Below are 26,864 nucleotides of genomic sequence, written 5' to 3'. Positions count from 1 at the left end.
TGATGAAAGGGTCTTTGGGATTTCCTGGGTGGGAGGGTGATGAAAGGGTCTTTGGGATTTCCTGAGGGGGAGAGTGATGAAAGGGTCTTTTGGATTTCCTCGGGGGGAGGGTGATGAAATGGTCTTTGGGATTTCCTGGGGGGGAGGGTGATGAAAGGGTCTTTGGGATTTCCTGAGAGGGAGGGTGATTGAAGGGTCTTTGGGATTTCCTGGAGGTGTGAGTGATGAAAGAGTCTTTGGGATTTCCTGAGGGGGAGGTTGATGAAAGGGTCTTTGGGATTTCCTGGAGGGGAGAGTGATGAAAGGGACTTTGGAATTTATTGGGGGGGAGGGTGATGAAAGGGTCTTTGGGATTTCCTGAGGGGGGAGGGTGATGAAAGGGTCTTTGGGATTTCCTGGGGTGGGGAGTGTGATGAAAGTGTCTTTGGGATTTCCTGGGGCAGGGGGAGGGTGATGAAAGGGTCTTTGGGATTTCCTGGGGGGGAGGGTGATGAAGGGGAATTTGGGATTTCCGTGGGGGTGGAGGGTGATGAAAGGGTCTTTGGGATTTCCTGGGTGGGAGGGTGATGAAAGGGACTTTGGAATTTATTGAGGGGGAGGGTGATGAAAGGGTCTTTGGGATTTCCTGAGGGGGGAGGGTGATGAAAGGGTCTTTGGGATTTCCTGGGGTGGGGAGTGTGATGAAAGTGTCTTTGGGATTTCCTGGGGCGGGGGGAGGGTGATGAAAGGGTCTTTGGGATTTCCTGGGGGGAGGGTGATGAAGGGGAATTTGGGATTTCCTGAGGAGGGGTGGGTGATGAAAGGGTCTTTGGGATTTCCTGGGTGGGAGGGTGATGAAAGGGTCTTTGTGATTTCCTGAGGGGGAGAGTGATGAAAGGGTCTTTTGGATTTCCTGTGGGGGGAGGGTGATGAAAGGGTCTTTGGGATTTCCAGGGGGGGAGGGTGATGAAAGGGGCTTTGGGATTTCCTGGGGGGAGGCTGATGAATGGGTCTTTGGGATTTATTGGGGGGTAGGGTGATGAAAGGGTCTTTGGGATTTCCTGAGGAGGGGTGGGTGATGAAAGGGTCTTTGGGATTTCCTGGGTGGGAGGGTGATGAAAGGGTCTTTGGGATTTCCTGAGGGGGAGAGTGATGAAAGGGTCTTTTGGATTTCCTCGGGGGGAGGGTGATGAAATGGTCTTTGGGATTTCCTGGGGGGGAGGGTGATGAAAGGGTCTTTGGGATTTCCTGAGAGGGAGGGTGATTGAAGGGTCTTTGGGATTTCCTGGAGGTGTGAGTGATGAAAGAGTCTTTGGGATTTCCTGAGGGGGAGGTTGATGAAAGGGTCTTTGGGATTTCCTGGAGGGGAGAGTGATGAAAGGGACTTTGGAATTTATTGGGGGGGAGGGTGATGAAAGGGTCTTTGGGATTTCCTGAGGGGGGAGGGTGATGAAAGGGTCTTTGGGATTTCCTGGGGTGGGGAGTGTGATGAAAGTGTCTTTCGGATTTCCTGGGGCGGGGGGAGGGTGATGAAAGGGTCTTTGGGATTTCCTGGGGGGGAGGGTGATGAAGGGGAATTTGGGATTTCCGTGGGGGTGGAGGGTGATGAAAGGGTCTTTGGGATTTCCTGGGTGGGAGGGTGATGAAAGGGACTTTGGAATTTATTGAGGGGGAGGGTGATGAAAGGGTCTTTGGGATTTCCTGAGGGGGGAGGGTGATGAAAGGGTCTTTGGGATTTCCTGGGGTGGGGAGTGTGATGAAAGTGTCTTTGGGATTTCCTGGGGCGGGGGGAGGGTGATGAAAGGGTCTTTGGGATTTCCTGGGGGGAGGGTGATGAAGGGGAATTTGGGATTTCCTGAGGAGGGGTGGGTGATGAAAGGGTCTTTGGGATTTCCTGGGTGGGAGGGTGATGAAAGGGTCTTTGGGATTTCCTGAGGGGGAGAGTGATGAAAGGGTCTTTTGGATTTCCTGTGGGGGGAGGGTGATGAAAGGGTCTTTGGGATTTCCAGGGGGGGAGGGTGATGAAAGGGGCTTTGGGATTTCCTGGGGGGAGGCTGATGAATGGGTCTTTGGGATTTATTGGGGGGTAGGGTGATGAAAGGGTCTTTGGGATTTCCTGAGGAGGGGTGGGTGATGAAAGGGTCTTTGGGATTTCCTGGGTGGGAGGGTGATGAAAGGGTCTTTGGGATTTCCTGAGGGGGAGAGTGATGAAAGGGTCTTTTGGATTTCCTGTGGGGGGAGGGTGATGAAAGGGTCTTTGGGATTTCCTGAGGGGGGAGGGTGATGAAAGGGTCTTTGGGATTTATTGGGGGGGAGGGTGATGAAAGAGTCTTTGGGATTACCTGAGGGGGGAGGGTGATGAAAGGATCTTTGGGATTTATTGGTGGGGAGGGTGATGAAATGGTCTTTCGGATTTCCTGAGGAGGAGTGGGTGATGAAAGGGTCTTTGGGATTTCCTGGGTGGGAGGGTGATGAAAGGGTCTTTGTGATTTCCTGAGGGGGAGAGTGATGAAAGGGTCTTTTGGATTTCCTGTGGGGGGAGTGTGATGAAAGTGTCATTGGGATTTCCTGGGGGGGAGGGTGATGAAAGGGTCTTTGGGATTTCCTGAGAGGGAGGGTGATTGAAGGGTCTTTGGGATTTCCTGGAGGTGAGAGTGATGAAAGGGACTTTGGGATTTCCCGGGGGGGAGGGTGATGAAAGGGTCTTTGCAATTTATTGTGGGGGAGGGTGATGAAAGGGTCTTTGGGATTTCCTGAGGGGGGGGAGGGTGATGAAAGGGTCTTTGGGATTTCCTGGTGTGGGGCGTGTGATGAAAGCGTCTTTGGGATTTCCTGGGGCGGGGGGAGGGTGATGAAAGGGTGTTTGGATTTCCTGGGGGGGAGGGTGATGAAGGGGAATTTGGGATTTCCGTGGGGGGGGAGGGTGATGAAGAGGTCTTTGTGATTTCCTGGGTGGGAGGGTGATGAAATGGTCTTTGGGATTTCCTGGGTGGAAGGGTGATGAAAGGGTCTTTGGGATTTCCTGAGAGGGAGGGTGTTTGAAGGGTCTTTGGGATTTCCTGGGATTGGAGGGTGATGAAAGGGTCTTTGGGATTTCCTGAGGGGGGGAGGGTGATGAAAGGGTCTTTTGATTTCCTGGGGGGGAGGGTGATGAAGGGGAATTTGGGATTTCCGTGGGGGGGGGAGGGTGATGAAGAGGTCTTTGGGATTCCCTGGGTGGGAGGGTGATGAAATGGTCTTTCGGATTTCCTGGGTGGGAGGGTGATGAAATGGTCTTTGGGATTTCCTGAGAGGGAGGGTGTTTGAAGGGTCTTTGGGATTTCCTGGGATTGGAGGGTGATGAAAGGCACTTTGGGATTTCCTTGGTGGGGAGGGTGAAAAAAGGGTCTTTGGGATTTCCTGGGGGGAGAATGATGAAGGGATCTTAGGGATTTCCTTCGGCGTTGGGTGATGAAAGAGCCTTTGGGATTTCCTGAGGGGGAGAGTGATGAAAGGGTCTTTGGGATTTCCTGGGGGGGAGGGTGATGAAAGGGTCTTTGGAATTTATTGCGGGGGGAGGGTGATGAAAGGGTCTTCGGGATTTCCTGAGGGGCGAGTGTGATGAAAGGGTCTTTGGGATTTCCTGGGGTGGGGAGTGAGATGAAAGTGACTTTGGGATTTCCTGAGGGGGGGAGGGTGATGAAAGGGTCTTTTGATTTCCTGGGGGGGAGGGTGATGAAGGGGAATTTGGGATTTCCGTGGGGGGGGGAGGGTGATGAAGAGGTCTTTGGGATTCCCTGGGTGGGAGGGTGATGAAATGGTCTTTCGGATTTCCTGGGTGGGAGGGTGATGAAATGGTCTTTGGGATTTCCTGAGAGGGAGGGTGTTTGAAGGGTCTTTGGGATTTCCTGGGATTGGAGGGTGATGAAAGGCACTTTGGGATTTCCTTGGTGGGGAGGGTGAAAAAAGGGTCTTTGGGATTTCCTGGGGGGAGAATGATGAAGGGATCTTAGGGATTTCCTTCGGCGTTGGGTGATGAAAGAGTCTTTGGGATTTCCTGAGGGGGAGAGTGATGAAAGGGTCTTTGGGATTTCCTGGGGTGGGGAGTGAGATGAAAGTGACTTTGGGATTTCCTGGGGCAGGGGGAGGGTGATGAAAGGGTCTTTGGGATTTCCTGGGGGGGAGGGTGATGAAGGGGAATTTGGGATTTCCGTGGGGGTGGAGGGTGATGAAGAGGTCTTTGGGATTTCCTGGGTAGGAGGGTGATGAAAGGGTCTTTGGGATTTTCTGGTGGCAGGGTGATGAAATGGTCTTTGGGATTTCCTGGGGGGTGTGTGATGAAGGGGTCTTTCAGATTTCCTGGGGGGGGGAGGGTGTTGAAACGGTCTTTGGGATTTCCTGGGAGGGGAGGGTGATGAAAGGGTCTTTGGGATTTCCTGCGGGGGAGAGTGATGAAAGGGTCTTTGGGATTTCCTGGGGGGAGGGTGATGAAAGGGTCTTTGGGATTTCCTGGGGGGTGTGTGATGAAGGGGTCTTTCGGATTCCTTGGGGGGGGAGGGTGTTGAAAGAGTCTTTGGGATTTCCTGGGTGGGGAGAGTGATGAAGGGGTCTTTGGGATTTCCTGGGGGTAGGATGATGAAAGGGTCATTAGGATTTCCTGGGGGGAGGGTGATGAAAGGGTCTTTGGGATTTCCTGGGGGGTGCGTGATGAAGGGGTCTTTCGGATTTCCTGGGGGGCAGGGTGATGAAGGGGTCTTTGGGATTTCCTGGGGGGGCGGGGTGGAGTGTGATGAAGGGGTGCTTGGGATTTCCTGGGGGGAGGCTGTTGAAAGGGTCTTTGGGATTTCCTGGGGCGGGGAGCGTGTTGAAAGGGTCCATGGGATTTCCTGGGGGGGAGGGTGACGAAGGGGTCTTTGGGATTTCCTGAGGGGGAGAGTGATGAAAGGGTCTTTGGGATTTCCTGGAGGGGAGAGTGATGAAAGTGACTTTGGGATTTCCTGGGGGGGAGGGTGATGAAAGGGTCTTTGGAATTTATTGGTGGGGAGTGTGATGAAAGGGTGTTTGGGATTTCCTGAGGGGGGAGGGTGATGAAAGGGTCTTTGGGATTTATTGGGGGGGAGGGTGATGAAAGGGTCTTTGGGATTTCCTGAGGAGGGGTGGGTGATGAAAGGGTCTTTGGGATTTCCTGGGTGGGAGGGCGATGAAAGGGTCTTTGGGATTTCCTGAGGGGGAGAGTGATGAAAGGGTCTTTTGGATTTCCTGTGGGGGGAGAGTGATGAAATGGTCTTTGGGATTTCCTGGGGGGGAGGGTAATGAAAGGGTCTTTGGGATTTCCTGAGAGGGAGGGTGATTGAAGGGTCTTTGGGATTTCCTGGGCGGGGAGGGTGATGAAAGGCGCTTTGGGATTTCCTTGGGGGGGAGGGTGAAAAAAGGATCTTTGGGATTTCCTGGGGGGAGAATGATGAAGGGATCTTAGGGATTTCCTTCGGCGTTGGGTGATGAAAGAGTCTTTGGGATTTCCTGAGGGGGAGGGTGATGAAAGGGTCTTTGGGATTTCCTGAGGGGGAGAGTGATGAAAGGGTCTTTGGGATTTCCTGGAGGGTGTGTGATGAAGGGGTCTTTTGGATTCCCTGTGGGGGGAGGGTGTTGAAAGAGTCTTTGGGATTTCCTGGGTGGGGAGAGTGATGAAAGGGTCTTTGGGATTTCCTGGGGGTAGGATGATGAAAGGGTCATTGGGATTTCCTGGGGGGAGGGTGATGAAAGGGTCTTTGGGATTTCCTGGGGGGTGCGTGATGAAGGGGTCTTTCGGATTTCCTGGGGGGCAGGGTGATGAAGGGGTCTTTGGGATTTCCTGGGGGGGCGGGGTGGAGGGTGATGAAGGGGTGTTTGGGATTTCCTGGGGGGAGGCTGTTGAAAGGGTCTTTGGGATTTCCTGGGGCGGGGAGCGTGTTGAAAGGGTCCATGGGATTTCCTGGGGGGGAGGGTGACGAAGGGGTCTTTGGGATTTCCTGAGGGGGAGAGTGATGAAAGGGTCTTTGGGATTTCCTGGAGGGGAGAGTGATGAAAGTGACTTTGGGATTTCCTGGGGGGGAGGGTGATGAAAGGGTCTTTGGAATTTATTGGTGGGGAGTGTGATGAAAGGGTGTTTGGGATTTCCTGAGGGGGGAGGGTGATGAAAGGGTCTTTGGGATTTATTGGGGGGGAGGGTGATGAAAGGGTCTTTGGGATTTCCTGAGGAGGGGTGGGTGATGAAAGGGTCTTTGGGATTTCCTGGGTGGGAGGGCGATGAAAGGGTCTTTGGGATTTCCTGAGGGGCAGAGTGATGAAAGGGTCTTTTGGATTTCCTGTGGGGGGAGAGTGATGAAATTGTCTTTGGGATTTCCTGGGGGGGAGGGTAATGAAAGGGTCTTTGGGATTTCCTGAGAGGGAGGGTGATTGAAGGGTCTTTGGGATTTCCTGGGCGGGGAGGGTGATGAAAGGCGCTTTGGGATTTCCTTGGGGGGGAGGGTGAAAAAAGGATCTTTGGGATTTCCTGGGGGGAGAATGATGAAGGGATCTTAGGGATTTCCTTCGGCGTTGGGTGATGAAAGAGTCTTTGGGATTTCCTGAGGGGGAGGGTGATGAAAGGGTCTTTGGGATTTCCTGAGGGGGAGAGTGATGAAAGGGTCTTTGGGATTTCCTGGGTGGGAGGGTGATGAAGGGGTCTTTGGGATTTTCTGGGGGCAGGGTGATGAAAGGGTCTTTGGGATTTCCTGAGGGGGAGGGTGATGAAAGGGTCTTTGGGATTTCCTGGGTGGGGAGAGTGATAAAAGGGACTTTGGGATTTCCTGGGGGGGAGGGTGATGAAAGGGTCTTTGGAATTAATTGGGGGGGAGGGTGATGAAAGGGTCTTTGGGATTTCCTGAGGGGGGAGGGTGATGAAAGGGTGTTTGGGATTTCCTGGGGTGGGGAGTGTGATGAAAGTGTCTTTGGGATTTCCTGGGGCGGGGGGAGGGTGATGAAAGGGTCCTTGGGATTTCCTGGGGGGGAGGGTGATGAAGGGGAATTTGGGATTTCCGTGGGGGTGGAGGGTGATGAAGAGGTCTCTGGGATTTCCTGGGTGGGAGGGTGATGAAAGGGTCTTTGGGATTCCGTGGGAGGGGTGGGTGATGAAAGGGTCTTTGGGATTTCCTGGGTGGGAGGGTCATGAAAGCGTCTTTGGGATTTCCTGAGGGGGAGAGTGATGAAAGGGTCTTTGGGAATCCGTGGGAGGGGTGGTTGATGAAAGGGTCTTTGGGATTTCCTGGGTGGGAGGGTGATGAAAGGGTCTTTGGGATTTCCTGAGGGGGAGAGTGATGAAAGGGTCTTTTGGATTTCCTGTGGGGGGAGGGTGATGAAAGGGTCTTTGGGATTTATTGGGGGGGAGGGTGATGAAAGAGTCTTTGGGATTTCCTGAGGGGGGAGGGTGATGAAATGGTCTTTGGGATTTATTGGGGGGGAGGGTGATGAAAGGGTCTTTGGGATTTCCTGAGGGGGAGAGTGATGAAAGAGTCTTTTGGATTTCCTGTGGGGGGAGGGTGATGAAAGGGTCTTTGGGATTTCCTGGGGGGGGAGGGTGATGAAAGGGTCTTTGGGATTTCCTGAGAGGGAGGGTGATTGAAGGGTCTTTGGGATTTCCTGGAGGTGAGAGTGATGAAAGGGACTTTGGGATTTCCCGGGGGGGAGGGTGATGAAAGGGTCTTTGGAATTTATTGGGTGGAGGGTGATGAAAGGGTATTTGGGATTTCCTGAGGGGGGGAGGGTGATGAAAGGGTCTTTTGATTTCCTGGGGGGGAGGGTGATGAAGGGGAATTTGGGATTTCCGTGGGGGGGGGAGGGTGATGAAGAGGTCTTTGGGATTCCCTGGGTGGGAGGGTGATGAAATGGTCTTTCGGATTTCCTGGGTGGGAGGGTGATGAAATGGTCTTTGGGATTTCCTGAGAGGGAGGGTGTTTGAAGGGTCTTTGGGATTTCCTGGGATTGGAGGGTGATGAAAGGCGCTTTGGGATTTCCTTGGTGGGGAGGGTGAAAAAAGGGTCTTTGGGATTTCCTGGGGGGAGAATGATGAAGGGATCTTAGGGATTTCCTTCGGCGTTGGGTGATGAAAGAGTCTTTGGGATTTCCTGAGGGGGAGAGTGATGAAAGGGTCTTTGGGATTTCCTGGGGGGGAGGGTGATGAAAGGGTCTTTGGGATTTCCTGAGGGGGGAGGGTGATGAAAGGGTCTTTGGGATTTCCTGGTGTGGGGAGTGTGATGAAAGTGTCTTTGGGATTTCCTGGGGCGGGGGGAGGATGATGAAAGGGTCTTTGGGATTTTTGGGGGGGAGGGTGATGAAGGGGTCTTTGGAATTTATTGGGGGGGAGGGTGATGAAATGGTCTTTGGGATTTCCTGGGGTGGGTAGTGTGATGAAAGTGTCTTTGGGATTTCCTGGGGGGGGGGGAGCGTGATGAAAGGGTCCATGGGATTTCCTGGGGGGGAGGGTGACGAAGGGGTCTTTGGGATTTCCTGAGGGGGAGAGTGATGAAAGGGTCTTTGGGATTTCCTGGCGGGGAGGGTGATGAAAGGGTCTTTGGAATTTATTGGGGGGGAAGGTGATGAAATGGTGTTTGGGATTTCCTGAGGGGGAGGGTGATGAAAGGGTCTTTGGGATTTATTGTGGGGGAGGGTTATGAAAGGGTCTTTGGGATTTCCTGAGGAGGGGTGGGTGATGAAAGGGTCTTTGGGATTTCCTGGGTGGGAGGGCGATGAAAGGGTCTTTGGGATTTCCTGAGGGGGAGAGTGATGAAATGGTCTTTGGGATATCCTGGGGGGGGAGGGTAATGAAAGGGTCTTTGGGATTTCCTGAGAGGGAGGGTGATTGAAGGGTCTTTGGGATTTCCTGGGCGGGGAGGGTGATGAAAGGCGCTTTGGGATTTCCTTGGGGGGGAGGGTGAAAAAAGGATCTTTGGGATTTCCTGGGGGGAGAATGATGAAGGGATCTTAGGGATTTCCTTCGGCGTTGGGTGATGAAAGAGTCTTTGGGATTTCCTGAGTGGGAGGGTGATGAAAGGGTCTTTGGGATTTCCTGCAGGGGAGAGTGATGACAGGGACTTTGGGATTTCCTGGGGTGGAGGGTGATGAAAGGGTCTTTGGAATTTATTGGGGGGGAGGGTGATGAAAGGGTCTTTGGGATTTCCTGAAGGGGAAGGGTGATGAAAGTGTCTTTGGGATTTCCGGGGGGTGGGGGAGGGTGATGAAAGTGTCTTTGGGATTTCCTGGGGGGGAGGGTGATGAAGGGGAATTTGGGATTTCCGTGAGGGGGGAGGGTGATGAAGGGGTCTTTGAGATTTCCTGGGTGGGAGGGTGATGAAGGGGTCTTTGGGATTTCCTGAGGGGGAGAGTGATGAAAGTGTCTTTTGGATTTCCTGTGGGGGGAGGGTGATGAAATGGTCTTTGGGATTTCCTGGGGGGGAGGGTGATGAAAGGGTCTTTGGGATTTCCTGAGAGGGAGGGTGATTGAAGGGTCTTTGGGATTTCCTGGGCCGGGAGGGTGATGAAAGGCGCTTTGGGATTTCCTTGGGGGTGAGGGTGAAAAAAGGGTCTTTGGGATTTCCTGGGGGGAGAATGATGAAGGGATCTTAGGGATTTCCTTCGGCGTTGGGTGATGAAAGAGTCGTTGGGATTTCCTGAGTGGAAGGTGATGAAAGGGTCTTTGGGATTTCCTGAGGGGGAGGGTGATGAAAGGGTCTTTGGGATTTCCTGGAGGGGAGAGTGAGGAAAGGGACTTTGGGATTTCCTGGCGGGGAGGGTGATGAAAGGGTCTTTGGAATTTATTGCGGGGGGGGTGATGAAAGGGTCTTTGGGATTTCCTGAGGGGGGAGGGTGATGAAAGGGTCTCTGGGATTTCCTGGAGGGGAGAGTGGTGAAAGGGTCTTTGGGATTTCCTGGGGGGGAGGGTGATGAAGGGGAATTTGGGATTTCCGTTGGGGGGGAGGGTGATGAAGAGGTCTTTGGGATTTCCTGGGTGTGAGGGTGATGAAAGGGTCTTAGGGTCTTTGGGATTCCGTGGGAGGGGTGGGTGATGAAAGGGTCTTTGGGATTTCCTGGGTGGGAGGGTCATGAAAGCGTCTTTGGGATTTCCTGGGGGGAGAATGATGAAGGGATCTTAGGGATTTCCTTCGGCGTTGGGTGATGAAAGAGTCTTTGGGATTTCCTGAGGGGGAGGGTGATGAAAGGGTCTTTGGGATTTCCTGCAGGGGAGAGTGATGAAAGGGACTTTGGGATTTCCTGGGGTGGAGGGTGATGAAAGGGTCTTTGGAATTTATTGGGGGGGATTGTGATGAAATGGTCTTTGGGATTTCCTGGGGTGGGTAGTGTGATGAAAGTGTCTTTGGGATTTCCTGGGGGGGGGCGGAGGGTGATGAAAGGCTCTTTGGGATTTCCTGGGGGGGAGGGTGATGAAGGGGAATTTGGGATTTCCGTGGGGGGGGAGGGTGATGAAGGGGTCTTTGGGATTTCCTGGGTGGGAGGATGATGAAGGGGTCTTTGGGATTTCCTGAGGGGGAGAGTGATGAAAGTGTCTTTTGGATTTCCTTCGGCGTTGGGTGATGAAAGAGTCTTTGGGATTTCCTGGAGGGGAGAGTGATGAAAGGGTCTTTGGGATTTCCTGGGGGGTAGGGTGATGAAAGGGTCTCTGGGATTTCCTGAGGGGGGAGGGTGATGAAAGGGTCTCTGGGATTTCCTGGAGGGGAGAGTGATGAAAGGGTCTTTGGTATTTCCTGGGGGGGAGAGTGATGAAGGGGAATTTGGGATTTCCGAGGGGTGGGAGGGTGATGAAGGGGTCTTTGGGATTTCCTGGGTGGGAGGATGATGAAGGGGTCTTTGGGATTTCCTGAGGGGGAGAGTGATGAAAGTGTCTTTTGGATTTCCTTCGGCGTTGGGTGATGAAAGAGTCTTTGGGATTTCCTGGAGGGGAGAGTGATGAAAGGGTCTTTGGGATTTCCTGGGGGGTAGGGTGATGAAAGGGTCTCTGGGATTTCCTGAGGGGGGAGGGTGATGAAAGGGTCTCTGGGATTTCCTGGAGGGGAGAGTGATGAAAGGGTCTTTGGGATTTCCTGGGGGGGAGGGTGATGAAGGGGAATTTGGAATTTCCGTGGGGGGGGAGTGTGATGAAGAGGTCTTTGGGATTTCCTGTGTGGGAGGGTGATGAAAGGGTCTTTGGGATTCCGTGGGAGGGGTGGGTGATGAAAGGGTCTTTGGGATTTCCTGGGTGGGAGGGTCATGAAAGCGTCTTTGGGATTTCCTGAGGGGGAGAGTGATGAAAGGGTCTTTGGGATTCCGTGGGAGGGGTGGGTGATGAAAGGGTCTTTGGGATTTCCTGGGTGGGAGGGTGATGAAAGGGTCTTTGGGATTTCCTGAGGGGGAGAGTGATGAAAGGGTCTTTTGGATTTCCTGTGGGGGGAGGGTGATGAAATGGTCTTTGGGATTTCCTGGGGGGGAGGGTAATGAAAGGGTCTTTGGGATTTCCAGAGAGGGATGGTGATTGAAGGGTCTTTGGGATTTCCTGGAGGTGAGAGTGATGAAAGGGACTTTGGGATTTCCTGGGGGGGAGGGTGATGAAAGGGTCTTTGGAATTTATTGCGGGGGAGGGTGATGAAAGGGTCTTTGGGATTTCCTGAGGGGGGGGAGGGTGATGAAAGGGTCTTTGGGATTTCCTGGTGTGGGCCGTGTGATGAAGGTGTCTTTGGGATTTCCTGGGGCGGGGGGCGGGTGATGAAAGGGTCTTTGGGATTTCCTGGGGGGGAGGGTGATGAAGGGGAATTTGGGATTTCCGTGGGGGTAGAGGGTGATGAAGAGGTCTTTGGGATTTCCTGGGTGGGAGGGTGATGAAATGGTCTTTGGGATTTCCTGGGTGGGAGGGTGATGAAAGGTTCTTTGGGATTTCCTGAGAGGGAGGGTGTTTGAAGGGTCTTTGGGATTCCCTGGGCCTGGAGGGTGATGAAAGGCGCTTTGGGATTTCCTTGGTGGGGAGGGTGAAAAAGGGTCTTTGGGATTTCCTGGGGGGAGAATGATGAAGGGATCTTAGGGATTTCCTTCGGCGTTGGGTGATGAAAGAGTCTTTGGGATTTCCTGAGGGGGAGGGTGATGAAAGGGTCTTTGGGATTTCCTGGAGGGGAGAGTGATGAAAGGGACTTTGGGATTTCCTGGGGGGGAAGGTGATGAAAGGGACTTTGGAATTCATTGGGGGGGAGGGTGATGAAAGGGTCTTTGGGATTTCCTGAGGGGGGAGGGTGATGAAAGGGTCTTTGGGATTCCGTGAGAGGGGTGGGTGATGAATGGGTCTTTGGGATTTCCTGGGTTGGAGGGTCATGAAAGCGTCTTTGGGATTTCCTGAGGGGGAGAGTGATGAAAGGGTCTTTGGGATTCCGTGGGAGGGGTGGGTGATGAAAGGGTCTTTGGGATTTCCTGGGTGGGAGGGTGATGAAAGGGTGTTTGGGATTTCCTGAGGGGGAAAGTGATGAAAGGGTCTTTTGGATTTCCTGTGGGGGGAGGGTGATGAAAGGGTCTTTGGGATTTCCTGGGGGGGAGGGTGATGAAAGGGTCTTCGGAATTTCCTGAGAGGGAGGGTGATTGAAGGGTCTTTGGGATTTCCTGGAGGTGAGAGTGATGAAAGGGACTTTGGGATTTCCTGGGGGGGAGGGCGATGAAAGGGTCTTTGGAATTTATTGGGGGGGAGGGTGATGAAAGGGTCTTTGGGATTTCCTGAGGTGGGGAGGGTGATCAAAGGGTCTTTGGGATTTCCTGGTGTGGAGCGTGTGAGGAAAGTGTCTTTGGGATTTCATGGGGCGGGGGGAGGGTGATGAAAGGGTCTTTGGGATTTCCTGGGGGGGGAGGGTGATGAAGGGGAATTTGGGACTTCTGTGGGGGGGGGGAGGGTGATGAAGAGGTCTTTGGGATTTCCTGGGTGGGAGGGTGATGAAATGGTCTTTGGGATTTCCTGGGTGGGAGGGTGATGAAAGGGTATTTGGGATTTCCTGAGAGGGAGGGTGTTTGAAGGGTCTTTGGGATTCCCTGGGCCTGGAGGGTGATGAAAGGCGCTTTGGGATATCCTTGGTGGGGAGGGTGAAAAAAGGGTCTTTGGGATTTCCTGGGGGGAGAATGATGAAGGGATCTTAGGGATTTCCTTCGGCGTTGGGTGATGAAAGAGTCTTTGGGATTTCCTGAGGGGGAGGGTGATGAAAGGGTCTTTGGGTTTTCCTGGAGGAGAGAGTGATTAAAGGGACTTTGGGATTTCCTGGGGGGGAGGGTGATGAAAGGGACTTTGGAATTTATTGGGGGGGTGGGTGATGAAAGGGTCTTTGGGATATCCTGAGGGGGGAGGGTAATGCAAGGGTCTTTGGGATTTCCTGGGATGGGGAGTGTGATGAAAGTGTCTTTGGGATTTCCTGGGGCGGGGGGAGGGTGATGAAAGGGTCTTTGGGATTTCCTGGGGGGAAGGGTGATGAAGGGGAATTTGGGATTTCCGTGGGGGTGGAGGGTGATGAAGAGGTCTTTGGGATTTCCTGGGTGGGAGGGTGATCAAAGGTTCTTTGGGATTTTCTGGTGGCAGGGTGATGAAAGGGTCTTTGGGATTTCCTGGGGGGTGTGTGATGAAGGGGTCTTTCGGATTTCCTGGGGCGGGAGGGTGTTGAAACGGTTTTTGGGATTTCCTGGGAGGGGAGGGTGATGAAAGGGTCTTTGCGATTTCCAAAGGGGGAGAGTGATGAAAGGGTCTTTGGGATTTCCTGGGGGGAGGGTGATGAAAGGGTCTTTGGGATTTCCTGGGGGGTGTGTGATGAAGGGGTCTTTCGGATTTCCTGGGGGGGGAGGTTGTTGAAAGAGTCTTTGGGATTTCCTGGGTGGGGAGGGTGATGAAAGGGTCTTTGGGATTTCCTAAGGGGGAGAGTGATGAAAGGGTCTTTGGGATTTCTTGGGGGTAGGATGATGAAAGGGTCTTTGGGATTTCCTGGGGGGAGGGTGATGAAAGGGTCTTTGGGATTTCCTGGGGGGTGTGTGATGAAGGGGTCTTTGGGATTTCCTGGGGGGCAGGGTGATGAAGGGGTCTTTGGGATTTCCTGGGGGGGAGGGGTGGAGGGTGATGAAGGGGTGTTTGGGATTTCCTGGGGGGAGGCTGTTGAAAGGGTCTTTGGGATTTCCTGAGAGGGAGGGTGTTTGAAGGGTCTTTGGGATTCCCTGTGCCTGGAGGGTGATGAAAGGCGCTTTGGGATTTCCTTGGTGGGGAGGGTGAAAAAAGGGTCTTTGGGATTTCCTGGGGGGAGAATGATGAAGGGATCTTAGGGATTTCCTTCGGCGTTGGGTGATGAAAGAGTCTTTGGGATTTCCCTAGGGGGAGGGTGATGAAAGGGTCTTTGGGATTTCCTGGAGGGGAGAGTGATTAAAGGGACTTTGGGATTTCCTGGGGGGGAGGGTGATGAAAGGGACTTTGGAATTTATTGGGGGGGAGGGTGATGAAAGTGTCTTTGAGATTTCCTGGGGGGGGGGAGGGTGATGAAAGGGTCTTTGGGATTTCCTGGGGGGGAGGGTGATGAAGGGGAATTTGGGATTTCCGTGAGGGGGGAGGGTGATGAAAGTGTCTTTGGGAGTTCCTGGGGGGGGGGGGGAGGGTGATGAAATAGTCTTTGGGATTTCCTGAGGGGGAGGGTGATGAAAGGGTCTTTGGGATTTCCTGGAGGGGAGAGTGATTAAAGGGACTTTGGGATTTCCTGGTGGGGAGGGTGATGAAAGGGACTTTGGAATTTATTGGGGGGGAATGTGATGAAAGGGTCTTTGGGATATCCTGAGGGGGGAGGGTAATGCAAGGGTCTTTGGGATTTCCTGGGATGGGGAGTGTGATGAAAGTGTCTTTGGGATTTCCTGGGGCGGGGGGAGGGGGATGAAAGGGTCTTTGGGATTTCCTGGGGGGAAGGGTGATGAAGGGGAATTTGGGATTTCCGTGGGGGTGGAGGGTGATGAAGAGGTCTTTGGGATTTCCTGGGTGGGAGGGTGATCAAAGGTTCTTTGGGATTTTCTGGTGGCAGGGTGATGAAAGGGTCTTTGGATTTCCTGGGGGGTGTGTGATGAAGGGGTCTTTCGGATTTCCTGGGGGGGGAGGGTGTTGAAACGGTTTTTGGGATTTCCTGGGAGGGGAGGGTGATGAAAGGGTCTTTGGGATTTCCTAAGGGGGAGAGTGATGAAAGGGTCTTTGGGATTTCCTGGGGGGAGGGTGAAGAAAGGGTCTTTGGGATTTCCTGGGGGGTGTGTGATGAAGGGGTCTTTCGGATTTCCTGGGGGGGGAGGTTGTTGAAAGAGTCTTTGGGATTTCCTGGGTGGGGAGGGTGATGAAAGGGTCTTTGGGATTTCCTAAGGGGGAGAGTGATGAAAGGGTCTTTGGGATTTCTTGGGGGCAGGATGATGAAAGGGTCCTTGGGATTTCCTGGGGGGAGGGTGATGAAAGGGTCTTTGGGATTTCCTGGGGGGTGTGTGATGAAGGGGTCTTTGGGATTTCCTTGGGGGCAGGGTGATGAAGGGGTCTTTGGGATTTCCTGGGGGGGAGGGTTGGAGGGTGATGAAGGGGTGTTTGGGATTTCCTGGGGGGAGGCTGTTGAAAGGGTCTTTGGGATTTCCTGGGGCGGGGAGTGTGATGAAAGGGTCCATGGGATTTCCTGGGGGGGAGGGTGACGAAGGGGTCTTTGGGATTTCCTGAGGGGGAGAGTGATGAAAGGGTCTTTGGGATTTCCTGGAGGGGAGAGTGATGAAAGGGACTTTGGAATTTCCTGGTGGGGAGGGTGATGAAAGGGTCTTTGGAATTTATTGGGGGGGAGGGTGATGAAATGGTCTTTGGGATTTCCTGGGTGGGAGGGTGATGAAAGGTTCTTTGGGATTTCCTGAGAGGGAGGGTGTTTGAAGGGTCTTTGGGATTCCCTGGGCCTGGAGGGTGATGAAAGGCGCTTTGGGATTTCCTTGGTGGGGAGGGTGAAAAAGGGTCTTTGGGATTTCCTGGGGGGAGAATGATGAAGGGATCTTAGGGATTTCCTTCGGCGTTGGGTGATGAAAGAGTCTTTGGGATTTCCTGAGGGGGAGGGTGATGAAAGGGTCTTTGGGATTTCCTGGAGGGGAGAGTGATGAAAGGGACTTTGGGATTTCCTGGGGGGGAAGGTGATGAAAGGGACTTTGGAATTCATTGGGGGGGAGGGTGATGAAAGGGTCTTTGGGATTTCCTGAGGGGGGAGGGTGATGAAAGGGTCTTTGGGATTCCGTGAGAGGGGTGGGTGATGAATGGGTCTTTGGGATTTCCTGGGTTGGAGGGTCATGAAAGCGTCTTTGGGATTTCCTGAGGGGGAGAGTGATGAAAGGGTCTTTGGGATTCCGTGGGAGGGGTGGGTGATGAAAGGGTCTTTGGGATTTCCTGGGTGGGAGGGTGATGAAAGGGTGTTTGGGATTTCCTGAGGGGGAAAGTGATGAAAGGGTCTTTTGGATTTCCTGTGGGGGGAGGGTGATGAAAGGGTCTTTGGGATTTCCTGGGGGGGAGGGTGATGAAAGGGTCTTCGGAATTTCCTGAGAGGGAGGGTGATTGAAGGGTCTTTGGGATTTCCTGGAGGTGAGAGTGATGAAAGGGACTTTGGGATTTCCTGGGGGGGAGGGCGATGAAAGGGTCTTTGGAATTTATTGGGGGGGAGGGTGATGAAAGGGTCTTTGGGATTTCCTGAGGGGGGGAGGGTGATCAAAGGGTCTTTGGGATTTCCTGGTGTGGAGCGTGTGAGGAAAGTGTCTTTGGGATTTCATGGGGCGGGGGGAGGGTGATGAAAGGGTCTTTGGGATTTCCTGGGGGGGGAGGGTGATGAAGGGGAATTTGGGACTTCTGTGGGGGGGGGGAGGGTGATGAAGAGGTCTTTGGGATTTCCTGGGTGGGAGGGTGATGAAATGGTCTTTGGGATTTCCTGGGTGGGAGGGTGATGAAAGGGTATTTGGGATTTCCTGAGAGGGAGGGTGTTTGAAGGGTCTTTGGGATTCCCTGGGCCTGGAGGGTGATGAAAGGCGCTTTGGGATATCCTTGGTGGGGAGGGTGAAAAAAGGGTCTTTGGGATTTCCTGGGGGGAGAATGATGAAGGGATCTTAGGGATTTCCTTCGGCGTTGGGTGATGAAAGAGTCTTTGGGATTTCCTGAGGGGGAGGGTGATGAAAGGGTCTTTGGGTTTTCCTGGAGGAGAGAGTGATTAAAGGGACTTTGGGATTTCCTGGGGGGGAGGGTGATGAAAGGGACTTTGGAATTTATTGGGGGGGTGGGTGATGAAAGGGTCTTTGGGATATCCTGAGGGGGGAGGGTAATGCAAGGGTCTTTGGGATTTCCTGGGATGGGGAGTGTGATGAAAGTGTCTTTGGGATTTCCTGGGGCGGGGGGAGGGTGATGAAAGGGTCTTTGGGATTTCCTGGGGGGAAGGGTGATGAAGGGGAATTTGGGATTTCCGTGGGGGTGGAGGGTGATGAAGAGGTCTTTGGGATTTCCTGGGTGGGAGGGTGATCAAAGGTTCTTTGGGATTTTCTGGTGGCAGGGTGATGAAAGGGTCTTTGGGATTTCCTGGGGGGTGTGTGATGAAGGGGTCTTTCGGATTTCCTGGGGCGGGAGGGTGTTGAAACGGTTTTTGGGATTTCCTGGGAGGGGAGGGTGATGAAAGGGTCTTTGCGATTTCCAAAGGGGGAGAGTGATGAAAGGGTCTTTGGGATTTCCTGGGGGGAGGGTGATGAAAGGGTCTTTGGGATTTCCTGGGGGGTGTGTGATGAAGGGGTCTTTCGGATTTCCTGGGGGGGGAGGTTGTTGAAAGAGTCTTTGGGATTTCCTGGGTGGGGAGGGTGATGAAAGGGTCTTTGGGATTTCCTAAGGGGGAGAGTGATGAAAGGGTCTTTGGGATTTCTTGGGGGTAGGATGATGAAAGGGTCTTTGGGATTTCCTGGGGGGAGGGTGATGAAAGGGTCTTTGGGATTTCCTGGGGGGTGTGTGATGAAGGGGTCTTTGGGATTTCCTGGGGGGCAGGGTGATGAAGGGGTCTTTGGGATTTCCTGGGGGGGAGGGGTGGAGGGTGATGAAGGGGTGTTTGGGATTTCCTGGGGGGAGGCTGTTGAAAGGGTCTTTGGGATTTCCTGAGAGGGAGGGTGTTTGAAGGGTCTTTGGGATTCCCTGTGCCTGGAGGGTGATGAAAGGCGCTTTGGGATTTCCTTGGTGGGGAGGGTGAAAAAAGGGTCTTTGGGATTTCCTGGGGGGAGAATGATGAAGGGATCTTAGGGATTTCCTTCGGCGTTGGGTGATGAAAGAGTCTTTGGGATTTCCCTAGGGGGAGGGTGATGAAAGGGTCTTTGGGATTTCCTGGAGGGGAGAGTGATTAAAGGGACTTTGGGATTTCCTGGGGGGGAGGGTGATGAAAGGGACTTTGGAATTTATTGGGGGGGAGGGTGATGAAAGTGTCTTTGAGATTTCCTGGGGGGGGGGAGGGTGATGAAAGGGTCTTTGGGATTTCCTGGGGGGGAGGGTGATGAAGGGGAATTTGGGATTTCCGTGAGGGGGGAGGGTGATGAAAGTGTCTTTGGGAGTTCCTGGGGGGGGGGGGAGGGTGATGAAATAGTCTTTGGGATTTCCTGAGGGGGAGGGTGATTAAAGGGTCTTTGGGATTTCCTGGAGGGGAGAGTGATTAAAGGGACTTTGGGATTTCCTGGTGGGGAGGGTGATGAAAGGGACTTTGGAATTTATTGGGGGGGAATGTGATGAAAGGGTCTTTGGGATATCCTGAGGGGGGAGGGTAATGCAAGGGTCTTTGGGATTTCCTGGGATGGGGAGTGTGATGAAAGTGTCTTTGGGATTTCCTGGGGCGGGGGGAGGGGGATGAAAGGGTCTTTGGGATTTCCTGGGGGGAAGGGTGATGAAGGGGAATTTGGGATTTCCGTGGGGGTGGAGGGTGATGAAGAGGTCTTTGGGATTTCCTGGGTGGGAGGGTGATCAAAGGTTCTTTGGGATTTTCTGGTGGCAGGGTGATGAAAGGGTCTTTGGATTTCCTGGGGGGTGTGTGATGAAGGGGTCTTTCGGATTTCCTGGGGGGGGAGGGTGTTGAAACGGTTTTTGGGATTTCCTGGGAGGGGAGGGTGATGAAAGGGTCTTTGGGATTTCCTAAGGGGGAGAGTGATGAAAGGGTCTTTGGGATTTCCTGGGGGGAGGGTGAAGAAAGGGTCTTTGGGATTTCCTGGGGGGTGTGTGATGAAGGGGTCTTTCGGATTTCCTGGGGGGGGAGGTTGTTGAAAGAGTCTTTGGGATTTCCTGGGTGGGGAGGGTGATGAAAGGGTCTTTGGGATTTCCTAAGGGGGAGAGTGATGAAAGGGTCTTTGGGATTTCTTGGGGGCAGGATGATGAAAGGGTCCTTGGGATTTCCTGGGGGGAGGGTGATGAAAGGGTCTTTGGGATTTCCTGGGGGGTGTGTGATGAAGGGGTCTTTGGGATTTCCTTGGGGGCAGGGTGATGAAGGGGTCTTTGGGATTTCCTGGGGGGGAGGGTTGGAGGGTGATGAAGGGGTGTTTGGGATTTCCTGGGGGGAGGCTGTTGAAAGGGTCTTTGGGATTTCCTGGGGCGGGGAGTGTGATGAAAGGGTCCATGGGATTTCCTGGGGGGGAGGGTGACGAAGGGGTCTTTGGGATTTCCTGAGGGGGAGAGTGATGAAAGGGTCTTTGGGATTTCCTGGAGGGGAGAGTGATGAAAGGGACTTTGGAATTTCCTGGTGGGGAGGGTGATGAAAGGGTCTTTGGAATTTATTGGGGGGGAGGGTGATGAAATGGTCTTTGGGATTTCCTGGGTGGGAGGGTGATGAAAGGGTCTTTGGGATTCCGTGAGAGGGGTGGGTGATGAATGGGTCTTTGGGATTTCCTGGGTTGGAGGGTCATGAAAGCGTCTTTGGGATTTCCTGAGGGGGAGAGTGATGAAAGGGTCTTTGGGATTCCGTGGGAGGGGTGGGTGATGAAAGGGTCTTTGGGATTTCCTGGGTGGGAGGGTGATGAAAGGGTGTTTGGGATTTCCTGAGGGGGAAAGTGATGAAAGGGTCTTTTGGATTTCCTGTGGGGGGAGGGTGATGAAAGGGTCTTTGGGATTTCCTGGGGGGGAGGGTGATGAAAGGGTCTTCGGAATTTCCTGAGAGGGAGGGTGATTGAAGGGTCTTTGGGATTTCCTGGAGGTGAGAGTGATGAAAGGGACTTTGGGATTTCCTGGGGGGGAGGGCGATGAAAGGGTCTTTGGAATTTATTGGGGGGGAGGGTGATGAAAGGGTCTTTGGGATTTCCTGAGGGGGGGAGGGTGATCAAAGGGTCTTTGGGATTTCCTGGTGTGGAGCGTGTGAGGAAAGTGTCTTTGGGATTTCATGGGGCGGGGGGAGGGTGATGAAAGGGTCTTTGGGATTTCCTGGGGGGGGAGGGTGATGAAGGGGAATTTGGGACTTCTGTGGGGGGGGGGAGGGTGATGAAGAGGTCTTTGGGATTTCCTGGGTGGGAGGGTGATGAAATGGTCTTTGGGATTTCCTGGGTGGGAGGGTGATGAAAGGGTATTTGGGATTTCCTGAGAGGGAGGGTGTTTGAAGGGTCTTTGGGATTCCCTGGGCCTGGAGGGTGATGAAAGGCGCTTTGGGATATCCTTGGTGGGGAGGGTGAAAAAAGGGTCTTTGGGATTTCCTGGGGGGAGAATGATGAAGGGATCTTAGGGATTTCCTTCGGCGTTGGGTGATGAAAGAGTCTTTGGGATTTCCTGAGGGGGAGGGTGATGAAAGGGTCTTTGGGTTTTCCTGGAGGAGAGAGTGATTAAAGGGACTTTGGGATTTCCTGGGGGGGAGGGTGATGAAAGGGACTTTGGAATTTATTGGGGGGGTGGGTGATGAAAGGGTCTTTGGGATATCCTGAGGGGGGAGGGTAATGCAAGGGTCTTTGGGATTTCCTGGGATGGGGAGTGTGATGAAAGTGTCTTTGGGATTTCCTGGGGCGGGGGGAGGGTGATGAAAGGGTCTTTGGGATTTCCTGGGGGGAAGGGTGATGAAGGGGAATTTGGGATTTCCGTGGGGGTGGAGGGTGATGAAGAGGTCTTTGGGATTTCCTGGGTGGGAGGGTGATCAAAGGTTCTTTGGGATTTTCTGGTGGTAGGGTGATGAAAGGGTCTTTGGGATTTCCTGGGGGGTGTGTGATGAAGGGGTCTTTCGGATTTCCTGGGGCGGGAGGGTGTTGAAACGGTTTTTGGGATTTCCTGGGAGGGGAGGGTGATGAAAGGGTCTTTGCGATTTCCAAAGGGGGAGAGTGATGAAAGGGTCTTTGGGATTTCCTGGGGGGAGGGTGATGAAAGGGTCTTTGGGATTTCCTGGGGGGTGTGTGATGAAGGGGTCTTTCGGATTTCCTGGGGGGGGAGGTTGTTGAAAGAGTCTTTGGGATTTCCTGGGTGGGGAGGGTGATGAAAGGGTCTTTGGGATTTCCTAAGGGGGAGAGTGATGAAAGGGTCTTTGGGATTTCTTGGGGGTAGGATGATGAAAGGGTCTTTGGGATTTCCTGGGGGGAGGGTGATGAAAGGGTCTTTGGGATTTCCTGGGGGGTGTGTGATGAAGGGGTCTTTGGGATTTCCTGGGGGGCAGGGTGATGAAGGGGTCTTTGGGATTTCCTGGGGGGGAGGGGTGGAGGGTGATGAAGGGGTGTTTGGGATTTCCTGGGGGGAGGCTGTTGAAAGGGTCTTTGGGATTTCCTGAGAGGGAGGGTGTTTGAAGGGTCTTTGGGATTCCCTGTGCCTGGAGGGTGATGAAAGGCGCTTTGGGATTTCCTTGGTGGGGAGGGTGAAAAAAGGGTCTTTGGGATTTCCTGGGGGGAGAATGATGAAGGGATCTTAGGGATTTCCTTCGGCGTTGGGTGATGAAAGAGTCTTTGGGATTTCCCTAGGGGGAGGGTGATGAAAGGGTCTTTGGGATTTCCTGGAGGGGAGAGTGATTAAAGGGACTTTGGGATTTCCTGGGGGGGAGGGTGATGAAAGGGACTTTGGAATTTATTGGGGGGGAGGGTGATGAAAGTGTCTTTGAGATTTCCTGGGGGGGGGGAGGGTGATGAAAGGGTCTTTGGGATTTCCTGGGGGGGAGGGTGATGAAGGGGAATTTGGGATTTCCGTGAGGGGGGAGGGTGATGAAAGTGTCTTTGGGAGTTCCTGGGGGGGGGGGGGGAGGGTGATGAAATAGTCTTTGGGATTTCCTGAGGGGGAGGGTGATGAAAGGGTCTTTGGGATTTCCTGGAGGGGAGAGTGATTAAAGGGACTTTGGGATTTCCTGGTGGGGAGGGTGATGAAAGGGACTTTGGAATTTATTGGGGGGGAATGTGATGAAAGGGTCTTTGGGATATCCTGAGGGGGGAGGGTAATGCAAGGGTCTTTGGGATTTCCTGGGATGGGGAGTGTGATGAAAGTGTCTTTGGGATTTCCTGGGGCGGGGGGAGGGGGATGAAAGGGTCTTTGGGATTTCCTGGGGGGAAGGGTGATGAAGGGGAATTTGGGATTTCCGTGGGGGTGGAGGGTGATGAAGAGGTCTTTGGGATTTCCTGGGTGGGAGGGTGATCAAAGGTTCTTTGGGATTTTCTGGTGGCAGGGTGATGAAAGGGTCTTTGGATTTCCTGGGGGGTGTGTGATGAAGGGGTCTTTCGGATTTCCTGGGGGGGGAGGGTGTTGAAACGGTTTTTGGGATTTCCTGGGAGGGGAGGGTGATGAAAGGGTCTTTGGGATTTCCTAAGGGGGAGAGTGATGAAAGGGTCTTTGGGATTTCCTGGGGGGAGGGTGAAGAAAGGGTCTTTGGGATTTCCTGGGGGGTGTGTGATGAAGGGGTCTTTCGGATTTCCTGGGGGGGGAGGTTGTTGAAAGAGTCTTTGGGATTTCCTGGGTGGGGAGGGTGATGAAAGGGTCTTTGGGATTTCCTAAGGGGGAGAGTGATGAAAGGGTCTTTGGGATTTCTTGGGGGCAGGATGATGAAAGGGTCCTTGGGATTTCCTGGGGGGAGGGTGATGAAAGGGTCTTTGGGATTTCCTGGGGGGTGTGTGATGAAGGGGTCTTTGGGATTTCCTTGGGGGCAGGGTGATGAAGGGGTCTTTGGGATTTCCTGGGGGGGAGGGTTGGAGGGTGATGAAGGGGTGTTTGGGATTTCCTGGGGGGAGGCTGTTGAAAGGGTCTTTGGGATTTCCTGGGGCGGGGAGTGTGATGAAAGGGTCCATGGGATTTCCTGGGGGGGAGGGTGACGAAGGGGTCTTTGGGATTTCCTGAGGGGGAGAGTGATGAAAGGGTCTTTGGGATTTCCTGGAGGGGAGAGTGATGAAAGGGACTTTGGAATTTCCTGGTGGGGAGGGTGATGAAAGGGTCTTTGGAATTTATTGGGGGGGAGGGTGATGAAAGGGTGTTTGGGATTTCCTGAGGGGGGAGGGTGATGAAAGGGTCTTTGGGATTTATTGGGGGGGAGGGTGATGAAAGGGTCTTTGGGATTTCCTGAGGAGGGGTGCGTGATGAAAGGGTCTTTGGGATTTCCTGGGTGGGAGGGCGATGAAAGTGTCTTTGGGATTTCCTGAGGGGGAGAGTGATGAAAGGGTCTTTTGGATTTCCTGTGGGGGGAGGGTGATGCAAGGGTCTTTGGGATTTCCTGGGGGCGAGGGTGATCAAAGGGTCTTTGGGATTTCCTGGTGTGGAGCGTGTGAGGAAAGTGTCTTTGGGATTTCATGGGGCGGGGGGAGGGTGATGAAAGGGTCTTTGGGACTTCCTTGGGGGGGAGGGTGATGAAGGGGAATTTGGGACTTCTGTGGGGGGGGAGGGTGATGAAGAGGTCTTTGGGATTTCCTGGGTGGGAGGGTGATGAAATGGTCTTTGGGATTTCCTGGGTGGGAGGGTGATGAAAGGGTATTTGGGATTTCCTGAGAGGGAGGGTGTTTGAAGGGTCTTTGGGATTCCCTGGGCCTGGAGGGTGATGAAAGGCGCTTTGGGATATCCTTGCTGGGGAGGGTGAAAAAAGGGTCTTTGGGATTTCCTGGGGGGAGAATGATGAAGGGATCTTAGGGATTTCCTTCGGCGTTGGGTGATGAAAGAGTCTTTGGGATTTCCTGAGGGGGAGGGTGATGAAAGGGTCTTTGGGATTTCCTGGAGGAGAGAGTGATTAAAGGGACTTTGGGATTTCCTGGGGGGGTGGGTGATGAAAGGGACTTTGGAATTTATTGGGGGGGAGGGTGATGAAAGGGTCTTTGGGATATCCTGAGGGGGGAGGGTAATGCAAGGGTCTTTGGGATTTCCTGGGATGGGGAGTGTGATGAAAGTGTCTTTGGGATTTCCTGGGGCGGGGGGAGGGTGATGAAAGGGTCTTTGGGATTTCCTGGGGGGAAGGGTGATGAAGGGGAATTTGGGATTTCCGTGGGGGTGGAGGGTGATGAAGAGGTCTTTGGGATTTCCTGGGTGGCAGGGTGATGAAAGGGTCTTTGGGATTTCCTGGGGGGTGTGTGATGAAGGGGTCTTTCGGATTTCCTGGGGGGGGAGGGTGTTGAAACGGTTTTTGGGATTTCCTGGGAGGGGAGGGTGATGAAAGGGTCTTTGCGATTTCCAAAGGGGGAGAGTGATGAAAGGGTCTTTGGGATTTCCTGGGGGGAGGGTGATGAAAGGGTCTTTGGGATTTCCTGGGGGGTGTGTGATGAAGGGGTCTTTCGGATTTCCTGGGGGGGGGAGGTTGTTGAAAGAGTCTTTGGGATTTCCTAAGGGGGAGAGTGCTGAAAGGGTCTTTGAGATTTCTTGGGGGTAGGATGATGAAAGGGTCTTTGGGATTTCCTGGGGGGAGGGTGATGAAAGGGTCTTTGGGATTTCCTGGGGGGTGTGTGATGAAGGGGTCTTTGGGATTTCCTGGGGGGCAGGGTGATGAAGGGGTCTTTGGGATTTCCTGGGGGGGAGGGGTGGAGGGTGATGAAGGGGTGTTTGGGATTTCCTGGGGGGAGGCTGTTGAAAGGGTCTTTGGGATTTCCTGAGAGGGAGGGTGTTTGAAGGGTCTTTGGGATTCCCTGTGCCTGGAGGGTGATGAAAGGCGCTTTGGGATTTCCTTGGTGGGGAGGGTGAAAAAAGGGTCTTTGGGATTTCCTGGGGGGAGAATGATGAAGGGATCTTAGGGATTTCCTTCGGCGTTGGGTGATGAAAGAGTCTTTGGGATTTCCTGAGGGGGAGGGTGATGAAAGGGTCTTTGGGATTTCCTGGAGGGGAGAGTGATTAAAGGGACTTTGGGATTTCCTGGGGGGGAGGGTGATGAAAGGGACGTTGGAATTTATTGGGGGGGAGGGTGATGAAATGGTCTTTGGGATATCCTGAGGGGGGAGGGTGATGCAAGGGTCTTTGGGATTTCCTGGGATGGGGAGTGTGATGAAAGTGTCTTTGGGATTTCCTGGGGCGGGGGGAGGGTGATGAAAGGGTGTTTGGGATTTCCTGGGGGGAAGGGTGATGAAGGGGAATTTGGGATTTCCGTTGGGGTGGAGGGTGATGAAGAGGTCTTTGGGATTTCCTGGGTGGGAGGGTGATCAAAGGTTCTTTGGGATTTTCTGGTGGCAGGGTGATGAATGGGTCTTTGGGATTTCCTGGGGGGTGTGTGATGAAGGGGTCTTTCGGATTTCCTGGTGGGGGAGGGTGTTGAAACAGTTTTTGGGATTTCCTGGGAGGGGAGGGTGATGAAAGGGTCTTTGGGATTTCCTTAGGGGGAGAGTGATGAAAGGGTCTTTGGGATTTCCTGGGGGGAGGGTGATGAAAGGGTCTTTGGGATTTCCTGGGGGGTGTGTGATGAAGGGGTCTTTCGGATTTCCTGGGGGGGGAGGTTGTTGAAAGAGTCTTTGGGATTTCCTGGGTGGGGAGGGTGATGAAAGGGTCTTTGGGATTTCCTAAGGGGGAGAGTGATGAAAGGGTCTTTGGGATTTCTTGGGGGGAGGATGATGAAAGGGTCCTTGGGATTTCCTGGGGGGAGGGTGATGAACGGGTCTTTGGGATTTCCTGGGGGGTGTGTGATGAAGGGGTCTTTGGGATTTCCTGGGGGGCAGGGTGATGAAGGGGTCTTTGGGATTTCCTGGGGGGGAGGGTTGGAGGGTGATGAAGGGGTGTTTGGGATTTCCTGGGGGGAGGCTGTTGAAAGGGTCTTTGGGATTTCCTGGGGCGGGGAGTGTGATGAAAGGGTCCATGGGATTTCCTGGGGGGGAGGGTGACTAAGGGGTCTTTGGGATTTCCTGAGGGGGAGAGTGATGAAAGGGTCTTTGGGATTTCCTGGAGGGGAGAGTGATGAAAGGGACTTTGGAATTTCCTGGTGGGGAGGGTGATGAAAGGGTCTTTGGAATTTATTGGGGGGGAGGGTGATGAAAGGGTGTTTGGGATTTCCTGAGGGGGGAGGGTGATGAAAGGGTCTTTGGGATTTATTGTGGGGGAGGGTGATGAAAGGGTCTTTGGGATTTCCTGAGGAGGGGTGCGTGATGAAAGGGTCTTTGGGATTTCCTGGGTGGGAGGGCGATGAAAGTGTCTTTGGGATTTCCTGAGGGGGAGAGTGATGAAAGGGTCTTTTGGATTTCCTGTGGGGGGAGGGTGATGCAAGGGTCTTTGGGATTTCCTGGGGGGGAGGGTGATCAAAGGGTCTTTGGGATTTCCTGGTGTGGAGCGTGTGAGGAAAGTGTCTTTGGGATTTCATGGGGCGGGGGGAGGGTGATGAAAGGGTCTTTGGGACTTCCTTGGGGGGGAGGGTGATGAAGGGGAATTTGGGACTTCTGTGGGGGGGGAGGGTGATGAAGAGGTCTTTGGGATTTCCTGGGTGGGAGGGTGATGAAATGGTCTTTGGGATTTCCTGGGTGGGAGG

Source organism: Heterodontus francisci, chromosome 41, assembly GCF_036365525.1.
Source record: "Heterodontus francisci isolate sHetFra1 chromosome 41, sHetFra1.hap1, whole genome shotgun sequence".
Classification (NCBI taxonomy): domain Eukaryota; kingdom Metazoa; phylum Chordata; class Chondrichthyes; order Heterodontiformes; family Heterodontidae; genus Heterodontus; species Heterodontus francisci.
The sequence above is the reverse complement of the archived record's forward strand: the minus strand, read 5'-3'. Positions refer to the sequence as shown.